The following is a 12022-nucleotide window of genomic DNA, read 5'->3' as shown; positions in this document are numbered from 1 at the left end:
CGGCCGCCCTCATTCAGAGTGAGCGCTCGCATTTTGCGAGCGGCTCTGAATGAGGTCCGGAGTGTACTTGCTTAGCGCACCTATAGTGCTGTATGATGTTAATATGAGGGTAATGCTCTGTAATATTGAATGAGTTTGTGCTCTTATCATACAATATATTAATGAGTAAACGTATAACTGTCTTATGAGACAGGATAAAGTGCCGTGATATATCAATCACCCCATCGTCTCCCTTTTCTTGTAAAGGGCACATGGTAATAAACAGACACAAAGTAAATATATATTGAACTCATGAGTCTGAGCAGACACAGACAGCCTGCTCATCGCATTTGGTTTGGATACAAATGTTACCAGGACGGATTGTATTGCAACATTGTGAAAAATTTAATGTTTCATTTTTCGACTGGCTTATGAATCTAATATACTCTACATGAATGTGTAATGGTGCATACACACGGGACGATTGTCAACGATATCGTTAAACGATCTCCCGGGTGTGCTGGATGATCGATATCGATCATCCAGCAGACCACGAACCCACCGATGGCCAACTACTTGCAATCAACTATCGCGGGTCCCAATAGTAACCTGGTCGACATCGACCAGGTTGTCTTGCTTGCATGGACGATGGACGATATCGTTATCGTCCCTATGTGGCCGCGCATCGCAGGTCGTTGGGCACTGAAAAATGCACGATATGAACTATAACGATATGATCGATATCGTTCATATCGTCCATTTTAATCACACCTTGTGTACGCACCATTAGGGATATATAGATCAAATATCTTATATGCATTATAAATAGTACTGAATATAATAAGGAGCTACTATTATACGGGGTAATTTTTTGCATATATCTTATTATATTCGAGAATATAGGAAATAAGGGTCATAAACTACGGATCATCCTGACCAACACTATTTATGATTGGGAATTTACAGTGATGTACGAACATAAATTATTACCCAGGAATGCTAAGACATGACTAAATATTGAATAAGTGGAATATTCTCTGTAAGGGAAATAAATAACTTGGACCCTAATACGTAATTTTCTCCATCTGTTTTTGGAGGAATTCGAGGTACAATAATTTCAAAACGATTTGCACTTTACAGACATAACTTTGGAATATACTTATAGAGGAAATTTCCCATATTAGACATTAAGTACTGAGGACCTGATTCAGACCTGCTCGCAAGCGCATTGATGGTGGCCCAGTGCGCACGCACGAGCGCAAAAAGCTCTCGCCCTGTGGCTCACTACAAAAGGAGCGGCTGTCGATGTTGATCGACAGCTCGCCCCGTTTTTTAGGCATGGCTGGGGGGTGGCTTCACAAACGGAGGCGTTCCCAAGCGAACGCCTGCCGTTTGTGGGCGGTGCCACTGACATCACCAGTGATGTCAGTGAGAGAGCTCTCTGGGGCTTGCGGCCATGAGACCCTACCACAAGGGTCTCGTCGCAAGCCCAATGGTCACGATGGTCTTGACCATCGCGACCATCATCCTGGCCGCTCACAATAGCTGTGGGTGGTTACCCACAGCTATGCGAGTGGCCAGGAGGCCGCAACTAAAAAAAAACAGCGCCCACCCTCATTCAGAGTGAGCGCTCGCCTTTTGCGAGCGCCTCTGAATCAGGCCCTGAGATTGATGTATCTAATGAAGAGTGGAAAATATAGAAATATTTAATCCTGTGTTATTCCTCAGAATGAACATCTATATGTGACCTACCATGTACAGTATGATTCAGTGGATGACAGCAGATAGTGATAATTGTCCTATTCCCTATTTCTAAGAATAAAATTTAATTATGGTGGGATACACAAGTAAAGCACATTTATTGATAATAATAAACACACAACAGGACTGTTTGTTTTAATATACATTCTTTATTTTGTCATGTCAACACAATATATGTATGTCTAGGAACAATCTGTTTCTTTTAACATTTTGCTGTTTCTTAAATATACATATATATATTTTATTTACTGAGGAATAAACGTTATGTTTTAGATTTAACTTAGTGCGCTATAGTGATGGACAACTCTGTTCTGTCCTCTCAATCCTGGGGTAACCGGTTGGGGGGGAGCAACTAAAAAAAACTGGGTTAATTTTTTAGTTTTGCATGCAGGAGATACTGTCTGTGGCCATAACAATTTCTGGAAATTTTGGGGATTTATAAACCACATGTAGAAGATTTCAGGGCTGTGGCAGTGCAACTTCCAACATGGCACATCTAGGAAACAAGAGTGGCACTGCAGTGGCAGAAAGGATGTTTGTCATCTAAGCAAAAAGACAGTCAGCAATGCTCCAAACAGCACATAATGCAAAGGAAAGAGGTGCAAGATGGAATTGTCCTTGGGCCCTCCCACCCACCATTATGTTGTATATATTAAACATGACATGCACAGTTTAACTAACCAATCACCAATCAGGGACTGCCTCCTACGCTGATCGCTGACAAGGTTCCTGGATGTGATGAAAACTCTTTCTGAGTAAACACTGGAAAAGGATGTGTCGGAAAAAGAAATAAAATTAATCTTTAGTAATGGTGCCGTGTATCCACTATAATGTAGTTAATAATTTAGCCTGAAATTGTTTAGTGGGATCCTTTTTCATAACTTTTTAAAATTTCTGATCTGACAATTGTCTTAGTGCGTCCAAGACATAGTCATTACTGTCCTGAAACACCACTCCCCATCCCTTGTCGGCTGACTTAATAGTGAGCGATTCATCCTCTTGGAGCTCTCTAAGTGCTTTTATTTCACTTTGTGTCAGGTTTTGGGTGTATTTAGACACTATCTGTGAACGAGCACACAAGTCTTCAAAATCACCAAGAGTTTTTTTGATAAAAAGTCTCTATTGGGGGGGCTCTTATATTTGAGGGGGTAAAATTAAGATTTATTTTTACAACCCAACTTTTTCCTCCCCCCCAGTGTTAACATACAATACTGGCACTGTGGATGTAGGAAGTTAATTGCTTTCATCTAAAAGAGCGCAAAGTTCACTCAAAGGTATAGTAACAGTTTCTGTGAGAAACTGATTATCCTCAGAGGTCAAATCATTAACAATGATTGGTGCAAAATAGCGCTTTCTACATAGGTTCCTAACATTGTTTCATGCTACAAACAAATCAAAACTGTTTGGAGTTCAGGAAGGGGCAAATTTTAGGCCTCTGGACAAAAGATTAATTTGGGAATCTGACAGTTGTTTAGTTGATAAATTAAAAACACCTATAATATCTTAGATTTCTTACTCTGTGTTGTTGTTGAAATCACCCTCCCTCCTCATTTTCCTCTACAGTATATATCTTTCTCTTCTGCATTTTGGTGTCTTTATTGCCTGTGTTATCTGATGATTGTATTGTAGAGGCTGTCGTTACTTGGTGATTTAGATCTCGTTCCTCGTTTTGTTGAAAAGGGCCATTTTGTTAATCCACATATTGTTTCTGTGGTCTATCTTTAGAGATACCTGCATCATTGGTGGATCTACTAAAATTTGTGTTTAATGGGTGATTATTCTGGGAATCTACATTAGTATGATGTTTATAATGATTCTGGGGAGAAGTATAGTCAAATTGATTATCATGCCAGTTTCTATTAGACCTAGACCTATTGTAGTGATGTGGTCTTATCGTTTTGACCCTCATTCTCCCCTCCCTTATTTGGCTTTCTTCAGATGGCTTTTTATTATATGTTCTAACTAAATCCTCAGAATAATCTATATGGTCATGTGCAAATTTGCTATTCTTTCTATCAATGATTTCTCTTTCAAACTTTTCTACTTTAATGTTTACCTCTGAATCTTTTTCTTTATACATTGCATGATCCTGGAAGGCCTCTAGAGAAGATCGTGCTCTTTCTAATTCTTTTTCAGTAGTTTTAATTATCTGTTCCCTATGTAAGATTAATAACACAGGTCTGCAAAATTTAAGGTATTTGAAAGCATTTTTAATAATACTTTTATATTCTTAATTATACTCCTGTGTACATCAAGGAATAGTAAAAAATTACCACATCACATTTACCTGTAAGGGGAGAACATACATTTTTAAGAAAAAAACAGGACATTTAATTGTTTTTGACATATCTATTGCAAAATACAAAGATGTGTAAATGATATAACTGTGTTTTTGTCTTAATTACATAATAAATAAACAATAAAATCAAACAATAATAGAAACAAAACCATAATAATTGAAAAACTCATATCTTGTTTTTTTGTCTTCAAACTTCATTTTGTTGCTTTTCCCTTATAAGCTTTTTCTGTGTCATCTCTGTGTATCATCCAGCAGTAGTCAGCTATCATGCTGATGTCTCAACAAACCTGGTATCTTCTTTCTACATCTTTAATGTCTTGGTGGAACCGATCACCCTGTTCTTCACTGTAGTCTCTGAGATTATTCAGGAAATGCTCAATATGGGAATTCAAAAAATGTACCTTTAAACTTTTATTTTATCCAAGGTTTCTGTAACTAATATATGGAAAATTGCTCCTAAAGGCAGCTAGAGGTTGCACATCTACCCAGTGTTTATTCTCACCAGAATCAAATATGTACATACACTTTATTTGGATGGCATCCCCTTTCGCCTTAAATAACACTTAAAAAAATTAACACTTATCTTGTTATAGAAGAAAAGTTGATCTCTTTGGACCAGAATTCTTCACAATATAATGGTTTATGATAATGAAGGTGTACTCTCGGACCATGAGACATGTAACGATATAAATATAAAAAATCTAGTGCATCTGGTTCACATCCATTATGAATTCATTAAACAAATGTTGCATTAATTCAGTATGTTAGTAACAAATACATATACTGAAAATATATTGCAGTAAATATTGACACAGTGTCCTTTGTAATAATAAATGGTAATCAAAGTAGATGAAAAATGAAAACATTTAATTAAGATAAAATCCAAATAGCACAATCCATGAAATGAAAGGATCAGATGTTTTATAGCTGATACATCCAGACAGAAAAATGATGAGGGTGGCTTCACACCAGAATTAGGATAAATGAGTGCATGTAGAAACCAAGTGTATATTCTAATCCTGGTCCCAGATGGAAAAGCACCTTCTCCTGGTCTGTTCAGTCCACCAATCCCCCTTCCTTAGCCAATGCATTTCAATCAGTCCTGTGATCTTTATGCCTTGATACTTTAGTATGAATTATATTTTGTATGAAGATAGTAAGATACATAAAATCAATGGACATACTGTTACTCTGGAACGTTAACTCAATATTCCTATTATTATTACTTAGATGTGCCCAGAAGGTTTCCAAGGACGATTGATCTCCCTTCCAGATAAACTATATGTCATCTATATATCGTGCCCATAGCACCAGGTTCACCCCAAAGTCATGCACATTGTAGACAGCCTGTCTCCCAATGGGCCATGAACAAGTTAGCATAACTTGGGGTGAACCTGGTGCCCATTGTGGTACCATGCAATTGAAGATAATGACTCATTGAACCAGAAGTAATTATTAGATAGAATAAATTCTATACGCTCTAAAATAAAGGTTTTAAAATCAGTCATAAAATCTTCTTTGTCCATAAAAACCTTTGTTGCTTCCAGCCCATGTTGATGATCTTTTGCTGTATATAAGGATGCTACATCCGCACTGGCCAGAATATAATCTGACTCCCAATTAATGGTTTTCAATTTATTAATAAGCTCAGTTGAGTCCTTCAAATATAACTTAGTGCTTCTGGCCAATGGTTGTAAAGTATGATCAACATATTATGACAGGTTGGAGGTGATGGAGTCAGTGCCAGCTTCAATCGTTCGACCTGGGGGGTGATCCTTTTTTTTAATGAATTTTAGGCAGTGTGTAAAAAGCCGGGATGGATGGTTTAGACACCAATATATAATTTTCTTCCTCCTTGATTACTTTTTTCTTTACATAATTGTCTAAAAAGACCATACGTTTCTTGCTCACACTCTCTGTAGGATTAACTCTCAATTTCTTATACGTTCTTTTAATTACTCAATTGTTTCTCAATTTCATTTTTGTAATCCTCTACTTTCTGTATGACTACAGATCCCCCCTTCTCCACTGGTTTTACAACAATGAATTGGTTTTCTTTCAATACTTTCAGCACTTCCCGTTCTTTCTTACTAAAATTAGGTTTCTTCACTCTAGATAGGGGTCTATTCTCAGTTCCTCCTTGACCATTCTCTCAAAAAAAATTGAGGTTTTCATCTTTCCCTCCTCCTCATCCTTTTGTTATTCATAAAAACTTTTTAAGAGTTAATTTCCTAACAAATCTTTGAAGGGGCATATTTCAACCCCTTTCTCGAAACATTTTCTTCACACTCTGTTAAAGTATGGCTACTCAAATTATAAATCCTTAAAAATTCCAAGGAAACTTCTTTAAGACTCTCTAGAATTACGGTATCACCCTTATTAGATTTATTCATCCTTTTTTGCTTATTATGTTGTTTGGAATGTAATTTAGAGGAAAGTTGCCCTCATCATCCTCTTTTATTCATCACGTTTTTATTTACCTGTACCATCTTTGATCTAAAAAAAACCTCTCCCTGATCTTGTGGATTTATTGAGTTATCTGTGCAATCAGTCACTTGATACAATGTTCATGTACCTATTTATTGCTGTATATATAAATACTGGAATAATTCAACATTAAAATATTACCTTGCCTGTCCCCTCCCATCCTCACTCTATTCCCTCCAAATTCTTCTTTTCTCTGACTGCAATTAATCCAGATTCTATTGATTGACATTGAAACAGTCCAAAGATGCACACTTCCCTCAGCCAATCAAATCACAGTTCAAGACATTACATCATCTGGGAAGCAAGGACCTCATCCACTACTTATGCAGACACTTGCAGTATAATGATTATCATTGAAAAAGGCCGGGTCACGTCGGCCAAAACATGTTGGAGACATCAGCTTACTTATACACTAGTCTTATCCCACAAGCTTGCCACAGTGAGAAAGTGAATAACCGAGCAGCAGATGGACCACTGTGGAACATCCGACACTACGCAGCTGCAACCACTAGCTGCCAGGGATTACCTCTTGATAGACCCAGTGATGTGTGCCATATAAGTACCAGCTGGTGAGTCTCTGATAAACATAACCTGTGCACACCCCACAGCTCCCCCCGCAGAGTACGTACCGTGGCTACTGCAGAGCCACAGCTGTCAATACGGAATTATTACTGATTGATCATGAAACGGGCTGGTTGAACCCCTTGCCTGGAACCTAAACTCATTGAGACCTTTACAAATAATACTGGACTTTGCAAGAGACACATCGTTACTGAATTTTTTAATGTTTAAATCATAGATTTTTACTTTTTACAGAGACTATACTTTTAGTTTTATTTATATACATATTTTATACATCTCCAATGATAAGTTTTTTTTCTGGTATTCTCTTCTCCATGCCTTGTATTCCCCACACTCCATCCTAGTGTGACCCTGTGTTTACCTTTATTGTGTTCTTGTAATGAGAGTAATAATCATATGATATTGTTTTCATTTTTTTATTATATATACTCTGACAACACCATTTACATATTACATTTTAAACTACACAAGTTGGTATTGAATTATATGTCAACTTCAGCAGGATCAGACATAAGAATTGAGCATTAGTAATATTGATTTATGGCATATTAATTTACATATATTGTGTCAATAAATGTGATCGAGCGTTGTTTTAACATAAATAGTGTTTGTTCTTGCATAACTTTATCTTCTAAGGTAGTGATGGCCTCAACAGTAAGCTGCTCTCATTATTTTCACTAGCCTCTTGGCTGAGCGCAACCATCTCCCTTTTTTAGGCTTAATTAATACCTCATTAAAAATTTTTTAACCATCTGTGCTCAACCATGGATATCTTTAGAACATCTACTGTTGGGTTGCCTTGAGGACTGCATTTGAGAACCTCTGTGCTAGTGCCTTTCATGACAAGCTTCCAATGTAAAGGCATAATGAAGACGGATAATTATGTCTCAGGTAGAAGACTTCTTTAAACATCAGTATGTGATTTACACATTACAGGAGAGTATATTACCAACCTTTAGCAATGACTTAAACACTGACATGCTTCCCTTTAATTTCTAAAAGTTCTATATAAAGAAAATAGTACACAATCAAATCAACATTTTATAATAAGTTTTATTTATAAGCACTGATGTAAGGTATGCACACACTCATCATTAGATCTTGCCACAGATGATATCAAGATTAAGAGATTAAGGTTGAAGGCTACCTCTCTATCCAACCAGTGTGATTTTCTGTAATATTTTTTGGCAGCTGCTGGGTCTTGTTGTACGCCCACACCACATTCAAGGCATCTAGCCAGGTAGACATTGGCCATTGATATTCCTTTGGTGATTAAATCAGGCAGACACTCAGTAGTTCTCGCTATATTGTCAATGTCCTTGTAGAGAACAACCTGCTTGGCCAGCTCAACTACCAGTGCATACCTTTTGTGGCAGTAGTAGAAGCCGACCATCTGCCCCTGGGCATACACATTTCCTCGCTCGGCTGCTTCTTTCAGACATTCCTGAGTTTTCTCCCGACTTTTCTTTACACCCTGGTCATGCAGGTACATAATGCCAAGCGCTCCCTGTGACTCTAGGTTTCTATTGCCACAGGCTTCTGAGTGCCAGTCGAAAGATTTCTCCAGGTACCTCTGTGCTTGGTCTGAGTATAACATGCTGAGAGCACTTTGGGCCTTCACGCTGGCTTTCAGATTTCCAACATCTGCTGCAATTAGCCACCATTTCTCTGCCTCCTCATCCAAGCGCTGCATACCAAAGCCATGGTAACAAGCGTGGGCGAGGTTGTATGCCGCGGCGTATCTCAGGTATTCAGCATCACGGCTGGTGGAGTGGACAAGCCTCAGCATGTACTCCACTCCTCTCCCGTGATCTTCCAGAGTTTCCAGACCAGCATAGTACATCACACCGGCCTGGTATAGAGCCTGGTAATCCCTGTCTAGGTATCTTTTAAACAGGGTCAATGCCTCTTTTTCCATTTCCATTTTCAATTCTTTCTTCTAAAAAGTCTTTGGCTACAATTAGCAACTTCTGCGTGTAGAACGATAAGATTTGTCTTCATGCACTTTCTCCATAGGGAAACCAGGCATCTGGCTGACATTGTGCAAGGTGTCTCCCTCATGTGTCTTTGGCAGAGGCTCAAGGTTCAGATTCCTCATTTTCTCTGCTCCTTCTCCTCTTCCTCCTCTCCTTTTCTTCCTCCCTCCCACTCCTCCTCTTTCTCCGCACCTCCTCTCCTTCAAGTTCACGGAGTTCGGTCAGTATCTGCTGCAGAATAACAGGACACTCTCTAACATTGGCTACTGCAGACAGTAAATAGCGGATCCCTCACCTGCTCCCGGTTTTTATAGGTTACCCGGAGCCGCACTTTATGATGCGCCACCTGTGCATTGTGACACAGTAATAGTGGCAGCTCCGGGGTGGATGAGACAGGCTGGCATTGGGATCAGGGCCAGATTAAGGAGGGGGGACTGGGGCAAGCACCCCTGGGCCCCCCTCAGAGAGGGCCCCCCGCTACCAGCCACAGATCAGATCCAATTTATCCATCCGGGCCACCGCCGCAATTCACAGCACAGGTGCAGTGGCAGCCAGGTCAGCCCAGTAGCAGCCAGCCATTCTCTGTTTGAACACTATCCTGACAGCCCCCGCCGGCACCACAGAGCAGCACTGGGTTGCCAGGCAGGAGATGGAGCAATGACAAACTAAGTTGTTGTAGCCTGTGCAGTAACTGGCTGGCTTCACGCGCAGGCTGCAGGGAAGAAGAGGGGCGGACGCTGTGCAGCCACAGGAGGCACAGGGGAGCATGCGGGTGGAACATGCAGCAACTAGCTGTTGAGGACAAGACTGACTGTCAGCATCTCCTCATAAAAAAAAAAGTAAGTGACAGTATTTAACAGTTGTTTTTTGTAACCAAATAAAAATTAAATAAAGGCACTGGGTCAATTGGTTTTAAATGTGTATAATATATATATATAGTTAGGCGCTTATGTTACACAATGTGGAGTGTAACATAAGCGCCTAACTATATCAAATTAATTAGTGATATGGTAACATGTGCAATATTAAAGAAAAAATCTACACTAATCTGGTAGTGAAAGCTTTGGTCACATGACCACCATGGGAATAAATATATAAAAGAAAGAAAAAATTCAACATAGTGTATACTGTTTTCAGTGATTCATAAATATTGCTGGACACAGCTTCATTAGGAACATATCAGTCCCAAACAAACATCCACTTCACAATATATGAAGATTAAAAGACATTTAATTACACAGAAAACAGACAATGGCTAAAAAACAAACGTACAAGATGTATGACAAAAAAGGCTTATCTGTCCATAAAATGGTACTCAGGTACTGTAGTTCCAACGCGTTTCGTCTATCAGACTTCATCAAGGGGATAACAATAATGAGCTGGAGGCTGTATTTATACCTATACCTCTCAATTATAGAGAAATACCAATTAGGGTGCTTAATGATGATGTCACATCCTGAGAAAAAAGTTCTAAATAAAATAAATAACTTTAATCTATCAGTACACTGCATAGAATTAGTATGGGGATGAAAATCGCTATCTAAACTAACTTACCTAAACATATTCCAACTATTAAAAAGGTTAGAGACTATGAAAACTATCTAGCGCTACTGTGGAACGCAAATGGCCGTCATATCCGGCGAGCCAGACATTGCTGGAACGCATCGTCATATGACGTCACTTCCGGATCGACGTCATTTCCGGAAAGGCGCTATTGTATAGAACCTCAGATTCCTTATAGAACGAAGCACAGAGACTTGATAAAAAAATCTCCATTTCTATACACAAATGCACAAGTCCCCAGTGTAAAATAGTCTCTATTTGTTTCTTTATAAAGAGACGTGGCCATTTTCTTGGAGATCCATATACATCAATGCGCGCAGCCATTTTGGGATAGATCAGGACCAAGTCTTTCACTAGCAGCGCTTTTAGTGATAGCAGCCATTTTCTTCAAGACCAAATTACACCATTCTTCATATCCATTATTAAAGATGATTAGAGCTTGTTCTTTTGTTCCACACACTTAGATGTTTTAGAGAACTCGAATATTACGTTCCAACATCTTAAATCACAACAGATGTGTGTTTTCAACTATAGAAATGAGGAAAACCATAATTAGACTTCAACATTTATATAGAGTTATATTAAAAATGTATTTAAAGTGACGTGCACGAAATCTATTTAATACAGAATTTCTTATTTAAAGTGACAGGTGCACAAAAACCATTAATCACAGAACCTCTTATTTAAGTGTCAAGTGCAGGAGATCCATTAATGCAGAGCATCTAATTAAAACAACAAAGTACACTATTAAAAAAGGGAGGGACTCAAAAAGGGGAAAAAACACAATCAAAGAAAAGGGGCAATTTCAAAGCTTTCGTTAAAACTGAGGGGTGACATAGTTTGAAGTTCAAAAATCCAAAACATCTCCCTTTTCGAGAGTTTATTTAAAATGTCATCACCTCTATCGCTTGATCTAGCTAATTCGATTGCTTTGAAACTAATATCCTCAGGATTCGAGTTATGCTTTTCTAAGAAAAGTTTGGATACTGCGTGTGTAGTCACTTTATTTTTAATATTGCGTATATGTTCTTGCATACGAAGTTTAAGAATCCTCTTCGTCTGTCCCACATATTTATATCCACAAGTACATTCCAATACGTAATTAACCATAGTTGAATTACAGTTAATAAAATCTTTAATAAAATATTCCTTTGAATTATTAAAATTGAAATTGTTTTTCCTATTAGGATGAAGAAACTTGCAGATTTTACAATTGCCACACTTAAAACATCCTTTACATTTCATTAGTGCAGATTTCTCTAAAGGATGTTTGCTTCTGAGGAGACTAGGTGCCAAAATGTCCTTTAAATTCGCAGTCTTTCTAAAAACAATTTTTGGATAAGGAGGAAGAACTTCTTTTAAAACTGATTGGTTA

At 38.3% G+C, this 12022-nt stretch overlaps 1 pseudogene; it reads right to left on the bottom strand.

Moving 5' to 3' along the window:
• Window positions 1–8165: 8165 nt before the first annotated feature.
• LOC148435827 (LRP2-binding protein pseudogene) lies at window positions 8166–9206 on the bottom strand (annotated as a pseudogene).
• Window positions 9207–12022: the final 2816 nt, after the last annotated feature.

The sequence above is a fragment of the Taudactylus pleione genome, unplaced genomic scaffold (assembly GCF_031769625.1).
Source record: "Taudactylus pleione unplaced genomic scaffold, aTauple2 ptg001990l, whole genome shotgun sequence".
NCBI classification, from domain to species: domain Eukaryota; kingdom Metazoa; phylum Chordata; class Amphibia; order Anura; family Myobatrachidae; genus Taudactylus; species Taudactylus pleione.
Note: the sequence above shows the minus strand (reverse complement) of the source record. Positions and strands in the feature narration are given on the sequence as shown.